Genomic DNA, 27,293 nt, shown 5'->3' on the forward strand with positions numbered 1-27,293 from the left:
TGTTGACCACTCTTATGAAGGCTGATTTGTTGTACGTAATGGACACCCTCTGCGGTAGCAGGGGTCCAATTACTGCATCATTTAGTACTAGCGGCCAGTTTTTCTTTATGATCTTTTGTACCTTGACATGCTGGTTGCTGTATCTAGTTATAATTCGGAACGTGTTATCTGCTTGTTTTTTGCTTAGTTCAGGTTCCCTATTCAATGTGTTTACGTCTGTTTGTTTGTCCTTCAGTAAGGAACCCCTGCTGGGGAGCATGGATTTTAAAATAGCACTAGATATGATCTGATCGTTATAACCCCTTTCCTTGAGTCTCTTATAGCTATCTGTTTGTACTATTGCCAAATCCTGTTTGTTGCTACAGATACGGCACAACCGCAACATTTCACTATACGGTATACTGTTAATTAAGTGTCTCGGGTGAGCACTAGTTGCGTGAAGAGTGGTATTTCCCGCTGTCTCTTTGCGATAGAGCCTGCTCTCTATTTTTTTCTGCTTGACGTAAATCTCAGTGTCAAGGAAGTTGACTGTGCTGGCACTGTTGTTAGAAGTGAAATGAAAGTCACAGAAGCTGTCAAAGCATATTCTGAATGCGCAAACCCTTACATAGCTTCAGAAGTTGATGGAGCCCCTCTCACATGGGTGGCAGATGTGTAAATTTTTTTTTATTTTAGCACAACACAGCCTAAAAGAGGAAAAGTAGCGCAGAGACATGTTTATTAACATGCATTTCCAAAACGAATAGATCTGGCATTAGCTGCAGACCTCCTTTTGGCTTTGCCAATGCTTATTTGTTTTTGAATGTTTTGTATGAAGGCCTGCAGTGTATAAAAACAAGCATATATATGTGTATGTGTATATATAAATATATATATATATATATTACCTACTGGCGGTCGACCGTAGGTAGTTATAGTTAGGACCTATTATCCATAGGAAATCCGCAACATTCTATTTGGAATATCTTTGGCACCAGTTGACGAATCTTCGCGAAATTTTCAAAACTGGTGGCCCGCTCCGGTCTGCTCCTATACTGAAAGTCTCGGGTGAGTTGTGAAGCGGGGGCCGAGGAAAAAGGGGGGTTCCAAAAGGTGTTTTCCCCATCCAATTTTCCATTGGAACCATTAATCGCGGCTACAGCCCGAACTGCTGAACGGAATTGCACCAAATGTGGCAAAGAGGTAGCCCTTGGTTTAGACTTGTGCCTTTTGGTTAAATGGTGTGAATCCGTTCAGTAGTTGCTGAGAAAATCAAAAGTAAAATCATAGATATATCTATGGCAGTTGTGGATCCGCGCACCCTGAGCGCACCCTTACGATCACGAGTTGCATGCTAATTGGCTGTCAACTGTTTGTCAACACTCCAAATCAGGAAGTGTTGGCAGCCATTTTGTGCCTCGTTAGAAGCGAGGCTCAAGAAATCAGTGGAGCAAGTGTGCAAAATGTATAAAGGGGGCAGGGTAGAAATTTCCTGACCCTCTAGACCTGCTTAGGGGATCCCACACGGACCCTCAGGGCCAGAATTTATTTATTTTTTGTTGAAAAAAATGTGCGCAGGGTGCGCGGATCCGCCGTAAAAAAAACAACAACGAAGCGCATGCTCTGGCGCTTGTTTATAAATTAGCCTCCAGGGGGGCCAAATCTTGGGGGCTAAAATATTAAATGGGATGGGGGGCCCAGAGGGGCTTCCTAGCTCCGGAGACCGCCATCCCTCGGGGCTACAAAATAAGTGGGTGCGAGGGGGCTCAAAGGTCCTCTCCAGCCCTGGGGACCGCTACTCCCCAGGGCTTTAAAAAAATGGGTGGGGAGGCTCAAAGCCCCCCCCCAACCCCCGGGATGAGCACTCCCCAGGGCTTTTTATATTGTAACCGCCGCTAAATCAACGATGACGGGTTCATAATATGGTGTTGTGAATTCTCTTAGAAGCTCAGGTTATGGTGTGAACTTGGAATTCTATGGGAATTCACAAGGGCATATTATCAACCCTCTATCGTCGCTTTAGCGGCAGTTTCCTGTCGCTAAAGTGGTGATAATGTTATCGCCGTTGTTTGATGATATAGTCCTACATTATTACTTACTGGAAAATCGCTTGTATGCACCTGTGCACCTAGAGTGCTGCACCCCAGTCCCTACCCCACAATGTGCTCAATTGTAGGTCTTGCACACTGAGGCTTCACAGCTCACCTGCCACCACCGGTGTCCCACGACATGTTGGTGCAAGCTTCGAGTCCGGGGTACATTTGTATAGAAGAGCAGGTCTCTTCAATGGAACGGTGTCTTGATACTGCAATGGTAGGTGTTAGAGTGCTAAGGGCATCATTGCGGGAGAGTGTTGCGGCTCAGCCCCTTTCATCCAATGAATTATTTTCTGTAAAGGGAGAAATAATTTAATGGTGGAAACGTTTGGAGGTAAATGAATGTTTATTTTAAGCTTCATAGAAAATAGGAGTTGAGTGCATCCTTCGTTTTTGAAGTACGATCAATCGTTAGTGGTAATTGTGTTTCAAAGAGGAGTTGGTGTGCACAGGAAAACACAAGGTTAAATAATATTATATTAGGTATTGTTTATATACATAGGAATCGAGCATAGGCTAGAAGCTTAATGTTCGCGTGCAATGCAGTGGCGGGAGCCTGTGTGCATGTACACTCAGTAAGGAGCTAACTAAAGTGTCCCAAAAGTCAATACCACGTGTCTGTAGAGCAGTGCTTGTTGCTGGCCGAGGTCTATAGTACGGTCCAGTAGGTCCTTAAAATTAGATTGATGTGATTGAATGAGGTGAGAGATTACATCATTACGGGCGACAAGATCGCTTTTTCTCACATGCACACTCAGGGTAGTGCACCCCACTCCTCCCTCAGAATCACCCTCAACAGGAGTCTGTAGGACAGCGCTTCCCGTAGGCTTAGGCCTACCTTATGGTACAGATGGTATTTAAAATGAGATAGAGATGTGACTGAATGAGGTCAAAGATCACAAATTAACATAACACTTGGCAATATTGTTAAGTCGCACGTGTGCAGTGTGCCTGATGCATCCCACCCCTCTCGTAGGCCTACGCTGAAGAGTTGTCTGTAGGGAATTGCCCGCTGGCTCAGATCTACAGTATGGTCCAGCAGGTCTTTAAAATGATTCAGAGATGAGACAGAATGAGGTGAGAGAGCACATCATTATGCAAGACAATATTGTTTGTTCGCACTGCGTTTAATTGGAGGCCTTGTGCACCTAGGCCGCTCTGCTTACCTGTTGCAAACATACCTGTTGCAAACACTGCATTTCGCAGAGCTCACAACTTGAATTCTGCTTTGGATCTATACTGCAGAAAGCGTTGAATTCCGCCTTGATTTATTAACCTGCACTGTGGACAGCAGGGTTCATAACTTGAAAAGAGAAAGAGAAATAGTGTGAGAGAGAGGAAGAGGGAGAGAGAAAGAGTGAAGGGAGAAAAAAGAATGAGAGAGAAAGAAAGACATTGAAAGTGTGAGAGAGAGAAAGGAATAGATGGAGCAGGAGAAGAGAGTGTTGACACTGGAGAAAATCTTCGCAGCTCACCTTTTTGCCACTGGTGTGTGTCCAACCACGTGCCGGGTTATAGTGTACCCTCAAGTTTAGTGATCTGAAAGATAGTATACAATTAGTAATTGCAGAGTACATACAACTGCACATGTATATTTTTGCTTTACGCCTCTGCACACCCAGACTGCTGTATTCCATCAATTCCCACTGCAAGGAGGTGTCTGTGTGCTTTTCCTCCCAGGGTGCTATACCCCATGCACTCCCACTGCATAGCATTCACTTTTCATTAATGCGCACCCAGACTGCTGCACCCCACCCACTTCCAGTGTCCGGAGGTGAGTGCCTGTTCCTGCGCACCCAGACTGCTGCAACCGATCCACTCCCACTGCCCGGAGGTGATTGTACATTCCTTCCCACTCCGGTTGCTGCACACTATCCACTCTCACTGCCCAGAGGTGACTTCTTGCTGCTGCGGAAATAAGTTTCTCTGCTCACCTTGTGCCACAAGCGTGTTTCAAAGAGGGTCCACCACATTCTGAAGCAACCTTCTTAGGCATTGTTAGGATGGCCACGCATCATCGCAGATTCCACAGACGTTAAGCTCTGGTGTGTTGGGGGGGGCACCAATTCGTGAAACACAACCTGTTAGTTAAAAAGGAAGATAAGATTGTGCGTCATTCATTCATTAAAGGAGAGAGGAGGAGAGAGAGTGAGAGAGTGACACTGAAGAGAGTATTTGCAGCTCACCTTTCTGTCACCGGTGTGTCTCTCACCATATGCCGGGACATAGTGCACCCTGGAGCTCCACATCTAAAAGATAGTAGATAATTAGTAATTGTAGAAAAGTCCAGTATGCAGGAATGAGAAGACAGAGACGGTAATTCTTTTGATGTGAATTGATCCTCAGAACATGTCTTGTATGCAACAAATTTAAAGCAAGAATGAGTGAACAGCCATTAATTTCTACTTCTCAACTTTCTCATATTTAAAACATAACAATCTGAAAGCGATGCGAATCAGCCACGAGCTGTGATACGAATGTCACGCTCGTGTCTACATACTTCGAGGCTCGCAACACACCATACCTCCTTAAAAACAAGCATTCGCAATACAATAGGACTCGTATTATAAAGTTGAGCTATTGGCATTGCTAAATAATGCAACACCAATAGTTCAAACTTTAGTAGTGTGAGACCTATTGCAAATGCTTGTTCTATTGTAGTGTTGAACCTAAAGTGATATAGCAGAAACCATTATGTATGACACAGAATCTTTAACAGGAATAACACGAAGGAAGATGTTATGATTGTTGATTGCCACTATCTTAATGTGGAGTAGAATAACACCACCCTCTCACACCCCTCCTCTCCTCCATCTGCACAGTTCCTACTTTTTTAATGAGTTTTGATTTATCAACAATTAGTAGAAGTAGTAATGTTTTCCATCCGGTTATAGAAAACAAGTGGTGCGCAGCCATACACGTGGTTTTAATCATCATGCACGTGTCTGGGCACGATAATTGAAACCCGATGTCGTATTGGAGTCTATTACGCGCAGAAAGCGCGTACTAGACACCAATAGGCCAGGGGCGGAGCGATGCACCCACCTATGGCCACCTATGGCCACTTGCGTGCGGTCTTGTAGAATAAGTCGCATGCAAAGGCCAATGGGGTAGCACGGAAGGAAATGGACACGCACGACCATGTGCGATTCGTAGGTTAGGTTCAAAGTCCCGTTTATTTCACTTACAAAATGTCTCGCACTGCGTGAGAAGTGCTGTGCACTACAACGAATATTAAACAAAACAAATACCAATACTGTTCTACTTACTGTTGTTCTTATTTTTCAATACTTGCAAATTAAACACCATGTAGACCAACGTCTTCTTGGACAGAATTAATCTCTTTTTTCATTCTCTTACTTCAGATTCATTATTTGGTTAAATTTCACTAAATTTGTATTTCAAATATCTATACAACAAATACAGAAATTGTTCACATTTTCCATAAAACATTACCCTCTACATATTCATATTCCTTCCATACTCTCAGTAGTTTCATACATCAAACATTCAGTCACACACATACACACAGCCACCACATAATATTTACACTTGAATATTAATTACAATATTCACAAAAAAACATAGACATTTTGGGATCCATTAGGATGGCGGATGGATCGCCACCGCCATGCAGGTGGTGGTGATCCCTCCGCCATCCCTGCCCGTCCGCCACCTTTCTTCCCCCCGCCATATTACGATGGCGGGGGGGACCATGCGGAGGGGAAGACCGTCCGCCACTTTTCCGCCGCGGTCGGCTTGCGACCGCGGCGGCAAAGGCCTGATATGGTGGCGGTGTCTATCAGACACCGCCAGCCATATTAGGAAGGCCTGTGAGGAATACCTTTCCGCCACGGAAAGGCATACGGTCTTTGCTTTGGGGGCCCATTGCGGGCCCCCAGGGTGAAGAGGGGGGTGGGGGGTGCACATGGGGGGTACCTATGGTACCCCCCAGCATTTCAATGTACACCATGACAGGCACCGCGCGGTGCCTGTCATGTTGTGCATTGAAATGTACAACATGCGTTTTTTGCATTGCGGCGGCCGGTGCTTCAAGCACCGTCCGCCGCAATGTCAAAAATGCGGGATGCACCCGCCACTGTGGCGGATGCATCCTAATTGGGGGCACGGTTCCTCTGCCCTTGTGGCGGACGGTACCGGCCCCCGACAGGATGGCGAACGGACCTAATGGACCTCTAAGTTTGTCAAATTTTCGGAATTTGGAGCACTTTAAAAAAAAATAATAATAATTTTGGTAATCTTATGGCTCAACAAATATGGTCTACGCGTTTCAAACTCTTGGTCAGTTTGGAGTTCTCATCAGGACCCAAGCTGTGAAAAGGGGAGACAAAAAGTCTTACTTTAATATTCCTTACTCTTTATTGCAAGTATGAAACTACTGAGAGTATAGAATGAATATGAATATGTAGAGGGTAATGTTTTATGGAAAATGTGAACAATTTTTGTATTTGTTGTATAGATATTTGAAATACAAATTTGGTGAAATTTAACCAAATAATGAATCTGAAGTAAAAGAATAAAAAAAGAGATTAATTCTGTCCAAGAAGCCGTTGGTCTACATGGTGTTTAATTTGCATGCATTGAAAAATAAGAACAAGAGTAAGTAGAACAGTATTGGCATTTGTTTTGTTTTATATTGGTCCGTGGCTTGGCCTTACTGTTGGGAGCCCAAACCCAGTGGTGGTTTTTCGTGCACTACAACGAAGGCACGAGCTGTACTACACACAGCAACGCAGGCGTGAGTCCTAAAAGGATTTTTAAAAGAAAGGTTGTCAAATTAAGATGGTAAATTTAAGTGTACATAGTATAAAAAAATAAATAGTCATCTACTTTGCTACACATGTGGGAGTGACGGACATTTGACCGACTAAAAAAACTTTCTTGCTATTGGAAAAAAAATTCAAAATGCAATAAGACTGCGTACGGCTAAATCGATGTGTCGCCTTTTTTGTATCCAGTCTGCTGCACCCCATCTACTCCCTCCGGTGCGCACCCAGGCGTCACTGCTCACCTTTTCACGGACAGGGCACCTTCTACTTCATTCAGTCCCGCTCTGCCACCAAGAAGTCTCACATTTGGTGCTGAGTCTTGATATCACTATGGCAAAGGACATACTCGTGCACCCATCATCATCGCAGGTTGCTCACCCGCTCAGTCCTTGCTGTACCACTAACTCAGTGACCAAAGAGGCCATGCACGTGATGGTGGGCCCCCCTGTTCGGTGGTTTGGGCCTACATGAGGCATCCGAACCACCAGGACGGACCATCACAGTGCTTGCTATGGGAACAAATCTAAAATGGCGTAGAGCGCGTGCGCCCAGTTTATTTTATTGGTAGGGTCACGTGTGTTATGACGCCTGTGCTGGATGGGTGTGGTGTGGGTGTATACCAGCCACGAGGGAGTGTGTGTGTGCCGTTCTGACAACTAGACCTGGAACTAGCAAATCACTACAATGAAAATCTGGGCCATGTAGCGTTGTTGTTTTTTCCTGTAAGCGTAAGTGGAGTGGCCTGGCCTGATGTATGCCATTGCTGCATGAGGCTGTGAACAATGACTCCGGAGCTATGAGCGTGGCTCCGTCGTGAGCTATATGAGAAATAAACGGATTCGGGTGTCTGTGTTGTAGTGGTGCCTTCACCTGGGTCTTAACCGCAAATGTGTCATTATGTCTGTAAAGTCCCACAACATGGAGGGTACGGGGTATCACTGACTCAATATTCATCCATAGTTCCATAGATAGCAGATGGTGGACATGACGCATTTCTGCGAAAATGAATGTCTGTTGTACATTCAGTGGAGTGTTGTAGCTATAGTAATACAGGGCTATGAAAGCTTTAGGTTGCAGTTTTTGGCACATGAAGGGCAGCTAATATATATACTCATGTGGTCATTTGGGTATACTGTCGAACTTGGTGCTGGAAATCAGTGTTCGAGCCTCGGAGTCGCGTACACATACTGTTATTGTAGGCAAATCACGTAATCTCTGTGTGCCTGAAAATGTACTGTAAATACGGTGGTCATGTAAACCGCTGAAATAGTTTTGGGTCGACTTCACACTATATAAATATGCTACAAAAAAAAACCTCCAGCAATCGCAGACACTTATAAATTTACTATACACTTTGGTTACAGTACTCTAATGATCCAGTCTCTACGTTTGTGCTTGTAGAATGAGCGAGAGAAAGTTACATAACCAAAGTTTTTCCTACTTGCAGAGTTAAGATGGTTGCATACGCTGTTTACAGCACAATTTAATGTGGTAGGGCCCAGTTGCAGCATTTTACAAACATAATAAATACACAGACACAGATAGATAGTTGAACTGGGTAGGGGCACGTGCGCGCGTCTCCATTTTATTACCAGGGTTACATGTCTAGTGATGTCTGCGCTGGGCGAATGTGAGGTGACTGTAAGCCAGCCCTCCGCAAATCGTTGCTGTTGGTAACAAGTACAATAGCAATCATCAAATCATACACAGATATTCCATCATAAATGGTTTATGACATGTGCTGCACAAAGGTAGGCACACTACATGTGAAATACTACACAACAGATTCTATCGTAAAGAGTTCATGACTTGTGGTGCGCTGAGGTAGGTGTGGCTTGCGATGATGCGTGGTCCGGGCAGGCTGCACTGGTAGCAATGTCTTTTGCCTACTGAATTTTGCCTTAATAAGGCCGCGTGGCAATTATTTATGGTGCACTGAGTTAGTGGTACGTCTGCCGCTCAGTGTGCACGCAACATACGGCGATACATGATCCGAGCGGGCTGCACTGGAAGCATTGTTTGTTGCCTACTGGACTGCATCATTTGTAATCACGATTCAAATAAAAGATGAAACATGTATGGAATACATTGTCGAAATATGTAGGTTTCAGAGACATTATAGTTCAAATTGTGAGCTGTGCTTTCCGCAGTGTAGACTGCCATTCAGTTTTCCTTTGGACTTGCAGGATGAATTTGGTTATTGTACTACACCTATAACTGATATAAAAGAAGTTCTTGAAGGAAGGATACTAAAGGGATATTGTGTAGGTTTGAGGGACGTTATACTTAGTTTGGTACTGCACTCAGCAAATAATGAATGAAGAGTCAATTTAATTGTGAGCTCTGATGACTGCAGTGTAGGCAAGAGGCAGCGGATAGCAAGGGCCCACGACCACGTGCCGTTGAGTAGAGGTGCACAGTATTGGTAATTTAGCGTGTGTGCAGCCAGCGATGATAAGTGGTGCACTGGGTTAGTGGCACCTGAAGCAAGGTTCTGTGGAGCCTGCGATGATGCGTGGTCCAGGCAGGCCGCACTGGTAGCAATGTTTTTTGCCTTGTGAATTCTGCCTGAATAAGGCCACGTGGTGATGATTTATGATGCACTGAGTTAGTAGTACCTTCGGCGCTTAACGTGTATGTGCATGTACCCTGCGATGATGCGTGGTCCGGGCCGTACTTGGACCAATGTCTTTTGTCTATTGAATTCTGTATCAATTCGATTTTCGAGTGGTAGTATGCCTCATTGCTGACATAAAACTGTTCACTCTTCTTTGCGATGATTTATGGTGCACTGTGTTAGTAGTAACTTTGACCCTGAGCTTGAACGTACCCTGCGATGATGCGTGGTCCGGGGGGACCACACTGGTAGCAATGTTTTTTGTTTTGTGAATTCTGACATAATAAGGCCAGGTGGCAATGATTTATGGTGCACTGAGTTAGTGGTACCTCTGGTGCTCAGCGTGAGCGTGGTGCGGGCGGGCTGCACTGGTACAATGTGTCTTGGCTACTTTACTGCACAGACATCGAGGAATACTTTTTGTCACATCCTTTAACAAAATCTGAGTACATAGAGTACAATTGTCTCTGCATTAAATAAATCAAGGCTGAATTCCATGCTGTCCGTAGTGTAGATCCAAAGCTGAATTCACGTTGTTAACCCTGCTGTCCGCAGTGTAGATCGGAGGTAGTAGTCAGCACAGACATCGAAGAATACTTTTTGTCACATCCTTTAACAAAATCTGCAGACAAAGAGTACAATTGTCTATGTATTAAATAAAGCCAGACTAAATTCCATGCTGGCCATAGTATAGATCCCAATCTGAATTCAAGTTGTGAACCCTGCTGTCTGCAGTGTAGATCGAAGGCAGTAGTCAGCACAGACATCGAAGAATACTTTTTGTCACATCCTTTAACAAAATCTGAGGGCATAGAGTACAATTGTCTCTGCATTAAACAAAGCAAGGCTAAATTCAATGCTGTCTGTAGTATAGATCCCAATCTGAATTCAAGTTGTGAACTCTGCTGTCCGCAATGTAGATTGAAGGCAGTAGTCAGCACAGACATCGAAGAATACTTTTTGTTACATCCTTTAACAAAATCTGAGGACATAGAGTACAACTGTCTTTGCATTAAATAAAGCAAGGCTGAATTTCATGCTGTCCGTAGTGTAGATCCAAAGCTGAATTCAAGTTGTGAACCCTGCTGTCCGCAGTGTAGATTGAAGGCAGTAGTCGATACAGGGATAAGTCTGCGGTGCTGTGGTGCTGAGTTCGCAATGGGCCTGTATCGAGGAGGCACGTGGCATGGCGGCAGCCATATGGCAGGGTGAGGACCATTGTTGCAGCAGAGTCTTTTGTCTTCGGACAAGTGAACCACGCCCAAGGTGTGGCCTATGTATTCATACTCTTACGCTGGAGTTGCGTACGTTGAACCAGCCCACTCTGCTTCTACTTCAAGGGGGGGGGGACAACACAGCAACATGACCGAGATATTCCCCAGTGTCTTAGATAATATGATTACGTCCACTGTGCAGTACACTACACATATCAATACTATATCTCCACATGGAAAAGTTTTTAGTTTGTATAGTGAGTTGTGTATAGCATATCACCGGTACACTTCGGATCGTGTAAATTATTGTTGATGTGTGAGTTCCCTCCCTTATACATAGTTGGTTGCCACATCTCTGAACATTCAGCTATTGTGCGGTTGAGGTGATATGGCATTTTGGAAAGGTCCATTGTCCTGTTTTGCGCTGCCTCTGAGGTAGTAGGGAGGGATGGGTCCAGGGGGGGTGGTTGTGGTGGTGGTGGCGCTGGGTGTTGTGATTTTGATGGGTGTCGGAGGTGCATGATTAGTACCTCTATCACATGTTCATCTTTAAATATGGGTGTGTGTTGGATGTAATTCACGCAGTAGATAGTTGACCTCCTTACACCAGTTAAATATTGACGTTAATTTGTTACTGGTAAGTGGAGCTATCGCCTGTTTTTTTAGGTAGCATTGCAGATTTGGCTGATTGTTTAAAATATGGGGTAGTTGTGTTTTTGTGGGGTTTTTCTATAGGAACGCCTAGTTTGTATATTATTAATGTTAGTTAAGGTTCTGGTTTGTGGCGATTTTGTTGGCGGAAGGAATCAATTGAAGAGTGGTAATATTTGCAGTTTTTACTAGGTTGAGAATGGGATGATAATAAAAAAATATAGAAAAAAACGGATATGCTTAATGAACATTATAATTAGAAATTAGCATTTAAAAAAGCCTTTGAAATTCACTGAAAAAACCATAAGTTTCAGGTATGTTATAGTTAGGAATTATCATTTAAAAAAACGTTTGAAATTCACTGAAAAAACCATAGGTTTCGGGTATGTTATAGTTAGGAATTAGCATTTAAAAAACCTTAGAAATTCACAGAAAAAACCATAGGTTTCAGGGGTGTTATAGTTAGCTGGACATTTCACTCATACAAAACTATTGAAATTCCTCCGTTATAGTTAGTTTTATTAACTGTAACTCGCGCGCCCGCAATCCACTGCTGATGATGTCACATAGTACATCATGCATGACATGGAAAGTGACATCACTGATTACATCACTGATGACATCTCAAATGACATCATCCACGTGACAATCAGCTACACCTGATCATACACTAGTAGAACTTTTCATCACTCACTAAAAAACATAGAGTACCATTTTTAAAAGAATGACACACCATACAACTTTCTAAAAACCCATTCACTGCTTTGTAGATCTACACACATCTAAACACTTACGTATACATTTACTCATACATGCTGAAAAAGTCTATATACTTATAGACTTATATTGCCATTACACACCAGCACACATTTTATTGATTTATATAGTGATCCTACTCACTTATGCAAATAATTCATTATACTTATATTTACTCAGCTACACCCTCCTACAAACACCACTTTATTTGTTCATATAGATAGTAACTGAAATGAAATGAAATGAAAATGATTTTTGTAAAGCGCACATAGCTGCCCTGAGGCGTCCAAGCGCTGAGATTACTGCTGAGACTTAGGTTGCTTGACAGAAGGATAGCTGTCCGACTACTGATTGTTGAACAGGAGCGTTTTCAGCTGTTTGCGAAATGAGATGAGATAACTCATACTTAGTTTGTTATAAAATCACTATTACAAGTATACAGTTTTCCAAACAGTCACTCAGACAATGACTGACTGTTATGTGTACTTATTTATGTAAAACAACTGTCACATACACTGCGCTTTATATTTGTACTTTCTTGGACATGTATCATTAAGAAATATATTTACTCATCAACACACCAATAAAGAGACTCATCCACCCAAACAACGGTTTCCACATGCAGTGTTAACCTCATATACCTACTAAATCAACTATGTACACATCTTTGGACAGTCACACACTTCCCACCCAACTACACACACATTCACTGTTTCATACAAATACTTACTTATCTAATTAAAAACTAATATAAAGTTTCACATAGCTAGTAATCAACGTATGCAATAGTTTACACAACAAGAGACAGAGTGATACAGATATTCACACAGTTAAATCACTATTCCATATATTTAGTGAGACACTTTAAATTAGTGACTTAGACAGTCAATTACAGTGCTACAAAATTTTCTATCCAGACACTTATACATCCACTTAGTCTTCAATGAAGATTCCTATATATATAATAGTTATTTAAATATGGAAGCAAACCAAATTCACAGGATGATGTCATTAGTGATGTCATGAGTGATGTAATTTGAGATGTCAACAGTTAAGCCATGAGTGATGTCACTGGCCATGTCATGAGTGATGTAATATGTGACTTCATCAGCAGTGAATTGCGGGCGCGCGAGTTATAGTTAGCTGAACTAACTGTAACGGGGGAATTTCAATGGCTTTGTACGAGTGAAATGTCCAGCTAATTATAACGCCCCTGAAACCTATGGTTTTTTTCAGTGAATTTCTAAGGTTTTTTAAATGTTAATTCCTAACTATAACCTGCCTGAAACCTATGGTTTTTTCAGTGAATTTCAAAGGTTTTTTTAAATGATCATTTTTAAATATGCCTACAGAGATAGGACATATGAAGATAAAAGAGAAAACGCACAGTAAGAAAAAAAAGAAATGCAGAAAGAAGCAACAGAAGTCCTCAAAGAAGAAGAAAAGTGCAGGAAGAAGGAAAACGTGCAGAATGAACAAACAGAAGAGCAGAAAGAAGCCTTGTTGCAAAATCACCCTGTGCCCTCAACTTTTTCAGAGGGATACTGGTGGTAACGGAGTCTGACTAACCAGTGCTATCGCCTATCTTAAAAGACACTTAGAATACAGTGAAAACACCTACATACACTAGGGAACACTATGCGTTGGGGTCCCACTGTAATTAGCATGACGTCCTCTGTAAGCCCCTAGTATACAATAGGGCAGGGGGATTAAAACTACCTCTTAAAATGCACCACAGGGCGTGTTTGCACACGTCACCCCAGGCCGCATCCCCTCCATTCACCACTGTGCAAACACGCTTTGTGGCCGTTTTATGTTGGGAGATTAAGTCCCCTTGAATCCTGAGGGTCCCTAGGGTCCAACTAGCCCAATAGGTACCTCCAGTAAGCGCCACAGAGCTGGGTTGCATAGAGGTGTTAAAAGGGTCTCGGCCTAGTCCACCTCTCTGCAACACAGCGCAGTGGTGCCTACTGGAAGCACCTGGTGGGCTAGTTGACACCCAGGGTGAATTATTTCCCCAATTTAAAAACACGCCACAGAGAGTGTTCACACACGTCACCTGAGGCCCCGTCCCCTCCCTTACCCACTGTGTAAACATGCCCTGTGGCCGTTTTAATATGGGAGATTAGGTCCCCTTGAATCCTGAAGGTCCCTAGGATCCAACTAGCCCACTAGGTACCTCCAGTAAGCGCCACATAGCTGCATTGCAGAGAGGTGTAAAAAGTGGCATGGCCTGGACCACCTCTCTGTAACGCAGCTATGTGGCGCTTACTGGAAGCACCTGGTGGGCTAGTTAGACCCCAGTGTCCCTCAGAATTCAAGGGGAATTATTTTCCCAACTTAAAACGTGCCACAGGGCGTGTTTGCACACGTCACCTCAGGCCCGTCCCTTCCCTTACCCACTGTGTAAACACGCCCTGTGGCCGTTTTAATTTGGGAGAATAGGTCCCCTTGAATCCTGAAGGCCACTAGGGTCCAACTAGCCCACTAGGTACCTCCAGTAAGTGCCACATAGCTGCGTTGCAGAGAGATGTAAAAAGTAGCCTCGCCTGGACCACCTCTCTGCAACGCAGAGCAGCACCGCTTACTGGAAGCACCTGGTGTGCTAGTTAGCCCCCAGGGGCCCTCAGGATTCAAGGGGAATGATTTCACCAACTTAAAACGTGCCACAGGAGGTGTTTGCGCATGTCACCTCAGGCCTCGTCCCCTCCCTTCCCCACTGTGTAAATACGCCCTGTGGCCGTTTTAAGTTGGAAAATAAGTTCCCTTGAATCCTGAGGGTCCCTAGTGGCAAATTACCCACTAGGTACCTTCAGTAAGCGCCATTGCAGAGAGGCACAAAAAGGGGCACTTACTGGAGGCACCTGGTGGGCTTGTTGGCCCCCAGGGTCCCTCAGGATTGGAGGGGAATTATTGCCCCAACTTAAAACGCGCCACAGGGCGTGTTTGCACATGTCACCTCATGCCCCGTCCCCTCCCTTCACCACTGTGGAAACGCACCCTGTTGCCGTTCTAAGTTGAGAGATTAAGTCCCCTTGAATCCTAAGGGTCCCTAGGCTCAAACTAGCCCATTAGGTACCTCCAGTTAGCGCCACAGAGCTGGTTGCAGAGAGCTGTAAAAAGGGGCGTGGCCTCTGAACACCTGTCTGAAACGCAGATCCCTGGCGCATAATGGAGATACCTGTTGGGCTAGTTGGCCCTCTGGGACCCTCAGTATTGAAAGAGAATTAATTCCCCAACTTACAACCCGCCACGGGGCGCGTTTGCACAATGGTGAAGGAAGGGGGCGGGCCTGAGGTGACGTGTGCAAACACGCCCTGTGGCGCATTTAAAGTTGGGGAATTAATTCCTCTTCAATCCTGAGGGTCCCTGGGGGCCAACTAGCCCACCAGGTACCTCCAGTATGCACCAGGGATCTGCTCCATGGTGCTTACTGGAGGTACCTGTTGGGCTAATTGGCCCCAAGGGATCCTCAGGATTGAAGAGGAATTAATTACCCAACTTAAACCGCGCCACAGGGTGTGTTTGCACACATGTCAACTCAGGCCCGCCCCTTCCCTTCACCACTGTGCAAATGCACCCTGTGGCGCGCTTTAAGTTGGGGGATTAAATACCCTTCAATCCTGAGGGTCCCTGGGGTGCAACTAACCCACCAGCTACCTTCACTAAGCACCACAGAGCTGCGTTGCAGAGAGGTGTAAAAGGGGGCGTGGCTTCAGAACACCTCTCTGCAACGCAACCCCCTGGTGCATACTGGAGATTCCTGATGGGCTAGTTGCCCCCCAGGGACCCCCAGTATTCAAGGGGAATTCGTTCCCTATCTGCAAACGCACCAGGGGGCGCGTTTGCAGAGTGATGAAAGGAGAGGGCGTGGCCTCCGGCGCGATGCCGGTCTTTTTTTTTTCTTTAAGAAGGGGGTTTTGTAGCCCCCCTTCATTTTCTATTTTTTTGGCCTGGGGACCCCATCCCCTAGGGCCTGCCCCCTATTTATATATATTTATTTTTGATGAAAAAATGTGGAAGGGGGCTGTGTGGCCCCCCTCCTGAGGCCTTAACTGGCCCCGGGACCCCATCCCCCAGGACATGGCCTTTTTATTTTTGTTTTTATTGTTTTTTAGGCGGGCTGCGTTGCCCCCATCCTCTGGCCACTTATTGCCCCAGGGACCTCATCCCCTGGGACCGACCTTTCTATTTTTTTCTATTTTTACTTATTGGGAGGGAGGCCGCGTGGCCACTTGTAGCCCCGGGGACCCCATCCCCTGGGGCTGGACCTCTCCATTGGAGACCGTGGGGGGCTCCCAATCCAACATGGTCCCGCCGGCTCCCCGCATCCTTCAGGAGCCGGCACTGCTTTTATACATGGGGAGCTGCTAAGATGCAGCTCCCGGTGTGAAAAATCAATTTGGTTTGAATTTTGAAAGAGAGAGCAGGTTTCCCTGCTCTCTCTTTTAAAATGTAAACCAAGTTTGCTATGACAGGGCGGGAGCCTAGCCTGCCATAGCAAACTACAGTGTCCCCAGGGGTGGGCACCCTGGGACACTGCAGGAGCCGGCCCTGCAGGGGTGGCGGTCCCCTGGGACATCATTGGCTCCAGGGGGGGGGGGCACGCGTCCCCGCTCCCACTTAATTCAAAGCCCCGGGGGTGGTGGTCACGGGGCTTGGGGATCTGTAACAGACCCCCTAGTTTAAATATTTAGTGCCCCGGGACAGTGGTGGTCCCCGGGGTTCAAGCCCCCCCACACAGGTAGTTTTTAATTTTAAAACAAGCCCCGGGGATGGCAGTCCCCGGGGCTTGAGGGGGCCTTTGAGCCCCCCACCCCACCGGTTCTACCACGGCACAAGATGGCTGCCAACACTTCCTGGTTTGGATTGCTGACAGCCAATTAGCATACAGCTTGTCATCGGGAGGGTGCGCGGATCCTGCGCGGACATAGATATATATATGATTTTTCTTTTGATTTTCTCAGGAAATACTGAACCGATTTACACCATTAGACAAAAAGGCATGCCTCTGAACTAAGGGCTACCTTTTTGAAAAATTTGGTGTAATTCCGTTCAGCAGTTCGGACTATAGCTGCGACTAAATGTTCCTATGGAAAATTGCATGGGAAAACACGTTTTGGGACCCCCCTTTTTTCTCGGCCCCCGCTTGTTGAATCACCCTGAAGCTTTCAAGATAGGAGTGGACCGGAGCACCCCACGAGTTTTGAAAATTTTGCAAAGATTTGTCAATCGGGGCCAAAGTTATTGGGAATAGAATATTGTGGATTTCCTAAGGAAAATAGGTCCTAACTATATCTACCTACTGACGACCGCCAGTAGGTCATATATATTATAGCACAGCAACGTGACACAAGCCCTCCAAGGCTTTGAGAAAGACCTGTTCAATCGAAACGCGTTAGCCGCAATAAATGCATTTTTAAACACCACCTGGAGTGCGGGCTTTTCTTGTGCTGCTGCTCGAGCAGTTTTATTGTTTACATGGAGTCCTGTGCCCCCAGCCCTGCACCGACCTCATCTGGTGGAAGTGACTTGGGTAACACAGGAATTCAGGATTGCATATATATATCTATATATCTATATCTATATGTAGATATAGATATATATTTATATATCGAAAAACTGTACCAGCCCCGTAATATGAGGACGAGCGGGGAACATCTGGCGAGGACCTCTAGGTGAACATCCATAGGAATCAAATCAGGAACACGTTAGGATGGAGGGTGAAGTGCATATTTATTGATAAGAAATAACATCCAGAAAGTACTCAAACATAGTGCCCGCCACTGACGCGTTTTGCTCACGTCCGCGAGCTTGATCACATGACATGCTTGAGGACGGGAAGTCCTTAATACAAAAGAATGCACTATTTCCTGTGTAAAGGTGACTACAATGTGCATGGCAATTATAAACAGACTAAAAATACTTAGAATTGCAGAGAAACTACCAACAGATCAGATGTTTTTGTAGGGCTATGCAATTGTCCTCTGCAAACTATCGCATTATTTATAGCAACAATGCTCGCATTGCTTGTGACATTTCAACATAAGCAATCTGCACAAATATATTTGTAAACACAATACATCTATAAAGGCACATTGCAATTACCAGTATGCATATACATGCTGACAATTCCCGATTAACATAGATTCCTCTCACATGTATCAGCCAGTTACCAGTGCATCATAAATATAAGTAAAGGCGTACAGATGTCCACAGTAGTCCAATAGATAAGATGTAACCTGAACACATATTGTCAACAGACTATCATACCAGGCAATGTAAAATACATTGTGCCATATAAGATACTAAGAGGACAATAGCTAAAGTGCAAGTGCAAAGTAAGCTATTACAGTACCAAAGATACAGTGAGAGCCATTGATAAAGTGCAAGTGCATTGGAATGTCGGAGAATTGAATAGTTTAAGATATAAAATAATGTGCAGAGACTCCAGCTGTGGAAAATATTAGAGCAGCATTCATGCGCAAGAGAGTCTTAATACGGAAATGTGCAAACTAGCCTATTGATCAACAGTGTGCAAATTATCGCAAATTTGATAGACCTAAGTGAGAGCTGTCTGGTCCAAAATTCAACACAATTAACTATACTGTAAAGTGCTCTAGTGCCTAAGTATATGTAAAAATAGTACAAAAAACATCTAAGACTAAATACAAAAATTGAATGAAGCAGCTAGCAAAGTCGGTTCAGGCCTGAACAGACAATCCTTAAAATGCCATTAATTATCAGACTATTTACAACAAGGGGTGGTGATGGACAGAGTCTCTGAATTAAGCAGAATACTCTCACCCAGTCAAGAGATCAGGGCTAGATCCAACACCGTTTTTTAGCTCATTGCACCATCCCAGTTTCAGAACCTGGCTGTATGCAAATTAGTCTGTCCCTGGCCCAGTGCATCATGGGAACAGGGCAGACCAGACTACAAAAGCCAATTCTTACACTGGGAAGGAAACAAGCTTCCGGGGACCGGTTTCTGGCATTTCAGCCGTCTTCGGCCCGGCTTGCTTGAATCCTGATGGTGCAATGAGCAAGGGACTCACATCTGAGTATACCCTTCCACGCTTAGGGTGGACAAAATTATTTACAACAAGGGGTGGTGATGGACAGAGTCTCTGAATTAAGCAGAATACTCTCACCCAGTCAAGAGATCAGGGCTAGATCCAACACCGTTTTTTAGCTCATTGCACCATCCCAGTTTCAGAACCTGGCTGTATGCAAATTAGTCTGTCCCTGGCCCAGTGCATCATGGGAACAGGGCAGACCAGACTACAAAAGCCAATTTTTACACTGGGAAGGAAACAAGCTTCCGGGGACCGGTTTCTGGCATTTCAGCCGTCTTCGGCCCGGCTTGCCTGAATCCTGATGGTGCAATGAGCAAGGGACTCACATCTGAGTATACCCTTCCACGCTTAGGGTGGACAAAATTATTTACAACAAGGGGTGGTGATGGACAGAGTCTCTGAATTAAGCAGAATACTCTCACCCAGTCAAGAGATCAGGGCTAGATCCAACACCGTTTTTTAGCTCATTGCACCATCCCAGTTTCAGAACCTGGCTGTATGCAAATTAGTCTGTCCCTGGCCCAGTGCATCATGGGAACAGGGCAGACCAGACTACAAAAGCCAATTCTTACACTGGGAAGGAAACAAGCTTCCGGGGACCGGTTTCTGGCATTTCAGCCGTCTTCGGCCCGGCTTGCTTGAATCCTGATGGTGCAATCAGCAAGGGTTGTAAATATTTTTGTCCACCCTAAGCGTGGAAGGGTATACTCAGACATGAGTCCCTTGCTCATTGCACCATCAGGATTCAAGCAAGCCGGGCCGAAGACGGCTGTAATGCCAGAAACCGGTCCCCGGAAGCTTGTTTCCTTCCCAGTGTAAGAATTGGCTTTTGTAGTTTGGTTTGCCCTGTTCCCATCATGCACTGGGACAGGAACAGACTAATTTGCATACAGCCAGGTTCTGAAACTGGGATGGTGCAATGAGCTAAAAAACGGTGTTGGATCTAGCCCTGATCTTTTGACTGGGTGAGAGTATTCTGCTTAATTCAGAGACTCTGTCCCTCACCACCCCTTGTTGTAAATATTTTTGTCCACCCTAAGCGTGGAAGGGTATACTCAGACATGAGTCCCTTGCTCATTGCACCATCAGGATTCAAGCAAGCCGGGCCGAAGACGGCTGTAATGCCAGAAACCGGTCCCCGGAAGCTTGTTTCCTTCCCAGTGTAAGAATTGGCTTTTGTAGTTTGGTTTGCCCTGTTCCCATCATGCACTGGGACAGGAACAGACTAATTTGCATACAGCCAGGTTCTGAAACTGGGATGGTGCAATGAGCTAAAAAACGGTGTTGGATCTAGCCCTGATCTTTTGACTGGGTGAGAGTATTCTGCTTAATTCAGAGACTCTGTCCCTCACCACCCCTTGTTGTAAATATTAATTATCAGACAGCACTCTGAGAAATACATAGTAAAAATACATATTTACACAAAGTCAGATACAACTCAACAGTTGATTACAATTGTAAATCAGTGGCTAGAGAAAAGGCCCATGTGCTAAATGGAAATCAGAATACACATAGCGAATCATAGGAAATTATATAGGTCCTCGCTATTGTTGAGGCCATTAGGTATTTTGGTAACTAGGGACAGTTTGAAGTGAGTCTCCAGCTGACGGAGAGTTTTTTCATGATTCCCACCCTGTCCGGAAATGGGAACTGCCCCAATAACAGTGTATTGTAGGTCCTTGAGTTTGTTATTGTGAACCAGCTTGAAATGCCTAGCCACTTGATAGTTGGGGTCTGAGTTGACAATGGCCCTGACATGCTGTAAAATATGCTTGTGTACGGGGAGTTTTGTACTCCCGATGTAATCAAGACCACAAGTGCAGCAGAGTTTATATATGGCAAATTCCGTGCGGTATGTCAAGTGTTCCTTGATAGGAATTCTTTTGTTGTTAAGCGCCGTAGTATAATCAACACTGTTTGTAGCAAACATGCACGTGCGGCAGGAATTACACTTGAAAAAGCCATTTTCAGTCAACAAAGTGGTTTTGGGAACAATTTCTGGGCTTGATTTGACAAGTGCATCCCTCATAACGTGCCTTCTAAATGTAATAGCCGGTGTTTCTGGCAAAATGGATTTGAGTGTAATATCTGTTAGCACAATAGGCCACTGCGAGTATATAATGCTGTGTATCTTGTTTTCCTGCTAACTAAATGTAGTGATGAATCTCACATTCTTTTTGTTGGTCTCTACGCCAGGAGTATGTAAGGCAAGAGACAGTGCTTGATCTTTTTTGGGAATAAGTAATTCCTCCCTAGGTGGCAAGTTAGCTTTCATAAGTGCTTGGTTCAGAATATCTCTAGTATAACCTCGCTCAAGGAAACAAAGGAAGGCCTCATGTTGGCATGTTGTGCTCTCTGACTCCTCACTGCAAATACGGCGAATTCGAAGGAATTCGCCGTTTGGAATGCTGCGTATTGTGTGGTGGGGGGGCACTATCTGCATGCAGAATAGAATTCCCTGCAGTAACCTTACGATGTAATTTAGTACACAATTTGCCCGCACTGACATACAGAGACACATCAAGAAATTCAACGTTGATATCATAGATATTAGCAGTGAATTTGAGATTTAAATCATTAACATTGATGGAATCAACAAAATCACTAGCCGATTGTCTCCTCCCGTTCCACATCATACAGATATCATCAATGTAGCGCCAAAGGTACACCTCATTGTTGACTCATTCTCTCTGGTGGTTGGCCCAGAGGACATGCTCCTCCCACCAGCCTACATGCAAGTACGAATAGCTGGGGAGAAGCATGCTCCCATTGCCATACCCCTCAGCGCTGGTAGATCTCATTGCCAAAGAGAAAGTGGTTATTGTGAAGACAGTTCAATCATTTTCAACAGCATCGTATTATGTTCTCTCATTCCATTACCTCTTTCTGATAGATAGTGTTTAACAGCTGACAAACCATATATATATAATAACATGTATTTGTAAAGCGCACGTTCACCCAGTGGTATCTAGGTGCTGAATAAAAGATTTTTATTGTTCCACACATTGTAAGTGTGATGTACAATGCAGCACACATGCAATGTGTGGAATGTTTTGAGAAATGAAAAATGTCACCTTGTTACTATGTGCATTATTTGTTGATGCAAAATATAGTCTGGGTTGCTTGGTGGATCAGGCTTTGCATTAAAATCTAGCAGGGGTTACGCTGATCTACTGAAGTTACACACATGAAATGATGCCTTGATGCAAAATGGCGGTAAGAAAATTGCACCCTTCCACCACAAAACACCTTTTGCGGTGGAAAGTAAATAACCTTGCAAGAGTTTGCGTTGCTTTGCATCACTATGCAAGACTTTACCTCGGCACATACATTTAGCCTTGTCCTTGGTTTGTTGAAAATGGTGAATGAACCTAGTGGATGCTTTGCAACTTCCCTGCCAATTAATCAGGCAGTACCTGCATAACTAGTGGTGTCATATAGCTACTGTATATCTTTATAATGCGTTAAGTTAGCATAGGCACATTACATGTTTAAACGTCATTTTTCCTTTTGCTGCTTCTGCACACGACACTTAATTGTTGATTTAGCTTTCAACCTAGTAGTTCGTTGTGGTTTACATGAGAATAATATGTTATTACTCTGATATCAGCTTCGCTTAATAAACTATGTCTGTACAGAGAGTGCTGAAGCTTCAGGAACAACACGATACTGAATTGTTATGAGGTCTGATCTTCGCGCCTTCATAAACATAACATAAGTGCAGCTTCTGCCAACTTTGGGCTTTAGGCAGGTTTTATATTGCTTTGCTTGAAGCACACAAACACACTTGATGCTGTTCGCATGCAGAGAGAGCTGGTGTATGCTGATGTGATCTCTTCATTCTAGGATCCTGAGGTATGGGCCCGCCCTAATTCAAACCCAAAGAGACCTTCTTAGCTATTAATATAATATGTGTGTTAGGGAGGGTGAGAAATAAGTGTTGTTAACTCTTATTCATTACAGCATGTTAACATGCATTCACCATTTGCTTTCTATGGACTAGTAACTATGCTGATAACTTTGCTTCTGATAATATGTTTCCTTGTATTATCTAAGATACTGCGCCTGAGGAGACGGCATTAGTAAATAAAATATTTCAAATGTTCACTTGTCCTCATTTACTCCACGTTCTGGTTTGTAATGATTGTATAACGAAAGAGTGCTCATGTGTTCCACGTAACCTGAGGTATTGTAAGCTCATGTTCTGGTTTGTCTAAACATTGGGAGTTTGTTATGACCAATGAGACACTGTAGCTAGCTCGGTAAGGGGTTTGTTGGGTACTAAGGTGAGTTTTGGGTCACCCTAATTCGCTGAGGTTCCAATCCTCTGTGCACAGTTCTGTGGGAGAACAGAAACCCTGCTACATGGCGCCCATACGTTGGTGGACGTATATCATGACACTCGAGTAGTATATCGTTCAAACCTTAACCCCTTCACTGTCGTTTCCGGAAAACGGTGGTGTCGGTGAGACCTACCTATTTTTTTAAATAGGTCTTTTCAAGCTTGATTCTATCTTAAACGGTTTCTTTTGAATTACTACCCAGTTGTGCTACAAAGTTTCCTTTGTTTTTTCAGTTATTCCGGTGCAATCATGGCGCAGGCTGTGGCCATCCCGCAGCATAGTCTCATTGCAGTACGCAACCATTTACAGGCTTTCCAAGTCCCGTTAGAGGGCTTGGCTGTGATTTTGGTGGTGTGTGCAGATCCGGCGTACCCTTTCGAACTGTTTTATTCGTGGGTAACGTTTCCGGGAGTGGACGCAAATTCTGGTGTGTTCCACACCTACACACCCTCACCTGTACCGGCTGAATATACACCGTACAGGGCACTGGAAATACCTATTGATCATTGGCAGCATCGCGTTTGGTTTGATGGCGCCCTACCCCACCCTTTGTCTGCTGCGAGGTTGGGTCCATTGTCCATTCCAGGCACAAATTGGCCTGCATTGGGTGGATGCACCCCGCACCCGAATCACGGCGCTTGTCCCTTGGCGGATATTCGCAGACTACATGTTGTCTCGATTGCCGTGATTCGTGCATTAGTGCAATACATAGGTCGACATCTCCCGGGAGGTCCCCCGGGGGGTCTGGCCGTTCAAACGGAACATGGCGGTTTAAGACTCAATCCTTTTATGGTCAATTCGGTTTTTGGTAAGCGACCCGATGATAAAGATGATTTCCCTTTCTGGCTTGCCGAGAAATTTGACCAACTGGAGGCTGTGTTTCCGAATTCTACTCCTGCTGATAAACATAGAATGTTGACGATTACTTTGCCTAAGGATTTAACTCCTGAACTCGTTGACTGTGAAAGTTGGGGGAAAACCTTTGCGGCCGTTTATACAGGTGTTTCGGCACCCCGTCTATGTCCGTGTTCAGGATGATCACGGACCGGAAGCAGCGGTTGAATTGGGTATGCGCCTGTGTGGTTCTTTTGAGATTGTTAGCGATCTCATCCTCTCCAATATAAAGGGAGATGCGGTGAACTTTCAGGTGTCGAATGCTTTGGCTGCTCTGCCCGATGCCGAAAAACCCCGACAGTTAGCGAAGATTGTTGTGGCCGCATATAAAACTATAGGTCGCACAAGTAAAGGTCTGAAATATTTTCATATCAAGGAGAAAAAACAACCACAGGGGCAGTCTGCTACAGCAGATGTCCAGCCCAAGTCCAATAAACAAAATTGGCCTAAAAAACAGAAACAGGGGAAGCAACAACAGCAGACTCAGGATTCGTATCCTGCGCCACAAGTTCCTGCGCCGACAGAGAGAGTATATGATTTGCGCGATCGCACGATGATTAAATCACCTGATAGATTTCAGGTTTCTGAACAACGCTCTCCTCGTTCCTTTCAGGACTCATCGGCCCCGAAGACCGGTGGAGGAGGAGGCGGTAGGGGACGTGGTGGCCAACAAGGACGTGGCCAGTCCCGCCAGACAGACGGCGCAGCGAAGCAGGAGGATTCTACGCCAAAAAGACCGCAGTTTGCGAAAAAGAAAGTCGCGGCCTTAACAGCGCATCGATATGCCACAGATAGTGAGAACGCAGCTTCGGAATCTGACGTGGGCTCTGACCTTGCTGGACAGCGCGGCGGAGATTACCATAGTGAGAGAGGCGCTGCGTCCACTACTGAGGGTGACAGCGACTGATGTCTACGTTGTAATAGAAACAGCCGATACGAGACTTGCTCCCCCTGAACGACTTTATGAAATTGTCCTGTTAATTGAAGGTGACATACAGCGTACCGTCAAAGGGGTATTTTGGGAAAATCTTTCTTCTACATATGATATTTTGCTTTCGGAGGCTGACTGGCCCCCACCTTTTGTGCTCGCGGTGCTGCGAGGGGAGGAGGTGATCCTCCCCAGTTTCGCGAACACTGTCTCGAAAGAGCATGCGCAGCATTTTGCAGAAGAGTGGGCTCGGGCTCTCGCACCGGCTCTGTACCGTAACCAATGTGGTTGGGACAAATTATCCCCATGCCACGAAATTCCGTTGCGGTCTCAGCCGCAGCCTCAACCTCAATATCCCATTCGGCGTGAAGCCAAAGCCAAAGCTTCAGTCGCGGAAATCCTTGAACAATTGGAATATCAGGGAGTTATTGAAACATGTGTGTCACCGATGAATAATCCTCTTTTTACTGTGACCAAGCCTGACGGATCGTATCGTTTGGTATTGGATTACCGGCATTTGAACTCGCATTGCCGTAACTGTGCAGTACAGAATACTCACGGCTCTGCCCTAGTGGATGGTCTCGTGCGTAAGCGTTTTAAAACAACGCTTGACATATCCAACGGTTTCTATGCCCATAGATTGGACAGCTTTAGCTCCCAATGGACCAGTTTTACATGCGCTGGAGTCCAAAAACAATTCCGGCGTCTCCCAATGGGCTATAAGAATAGTCCTGGTATATTTACCGCACGCATAGTCTCTATTTTGGAGGCACTCGACCCGGATGCTTGTTCGTATGTGGATGACATATATCTCACAGATGACGAAATTTGGGAGCATCTGTGTCGTGTAAATTCTATTATTTGTAACTTTGCAGACATGGGTTACAAATTTAACTTTGCAAAATCGCACATTGCTGAGCACACAGTGTTGTTTCTGGGCTATGAGCTCAACAATGAAGGTAGAGGTTTGGCACCTCACTTCTAGGAGAAATGCGCACAGTTGCGCGCTCCTACTACACTGAAAAAATTACAGTCTTTACTGGGCTTTTTAAATTTCGGGAGGACATACATTCCGGAATATGCCCAGCGTATAAAGCCTTTGTATGCTTTGATACAACCAACTTTTCCAAATCATGCTGGCTGCCTGGGCATTCAGCCATCTTGCAGTCCTTGCAGGCTGATCTGCTCGCTTCTAAGTTCTTACTGACTCGTGATAACCATACCAACCTGGTGATAAGAATAATACCGGGGACAGTGGGTTTCACGTACCTCACTTTTAATGAAGGAGACACAGTACCTATTGCTTACAAGTCACACTTGTACACTTCGGCTGAGATGCGGTTTCCCACTGTGGAAAAGGTTTTAACAGCTGTGCAGACGGCTATTCTTAAGGAACGGGCTCTGTCACAGGGGAAACGCATGTTGGTTGTTACACCCTGTCCTCATTTGGAGGCAGTCACGAAAGCCAGTGTACCAAATTCAAAAGCTTTGCACCCTTGGTGGATTCAGTGGGCTGCGTCCTTGACGTCCACGGATGTCACGTTTATTTTTTACGCCTTGTTGCGTTCGCAAGAGTACTTGCAGTATGAGTTTGTTCATGCTGCTCCTCTGGCTATGCGACCTTTGGAGGACTTCCATTGTATCATTTACACTGATGGTTCGGCGCAGGTTGTGCATGGCTCTAAACATGCCTACGTTTCCGCTTGCGCCATTGTGGTCGGTGCTATGTTGAACGATGAGTTCATTTCCAGGGAAGTGCACACACTGCCACTGGGCGATTGCACCGCACAATTGGCAGAGCTTCGTGCTCTCTTACTAGCGTTGGAGTACGCAGATCCTAGTGTTACTACTCTTATTGTAAGTGATTCTTTCTACTGTGTCCAGTCTTACAATGAAAACTTGTTCTTTTGGATTCAGAATGACTTTCGTGATTCCAAGGGTAGCAC

Source organism: Lissotriton helveticus, chromosome 7 (assembly GCF_964261635.1).
Source record: "Lissotriton helveticus chromosome 7, aLisHel1.1, whole genome shotgun sequence".
NCBI classification, from domain to species: Eukaryota; Metazoa; Chordata; class Amphibia; order Caudata; family Salamandridae; genus Lissotriton; species Lissotriton helveticus.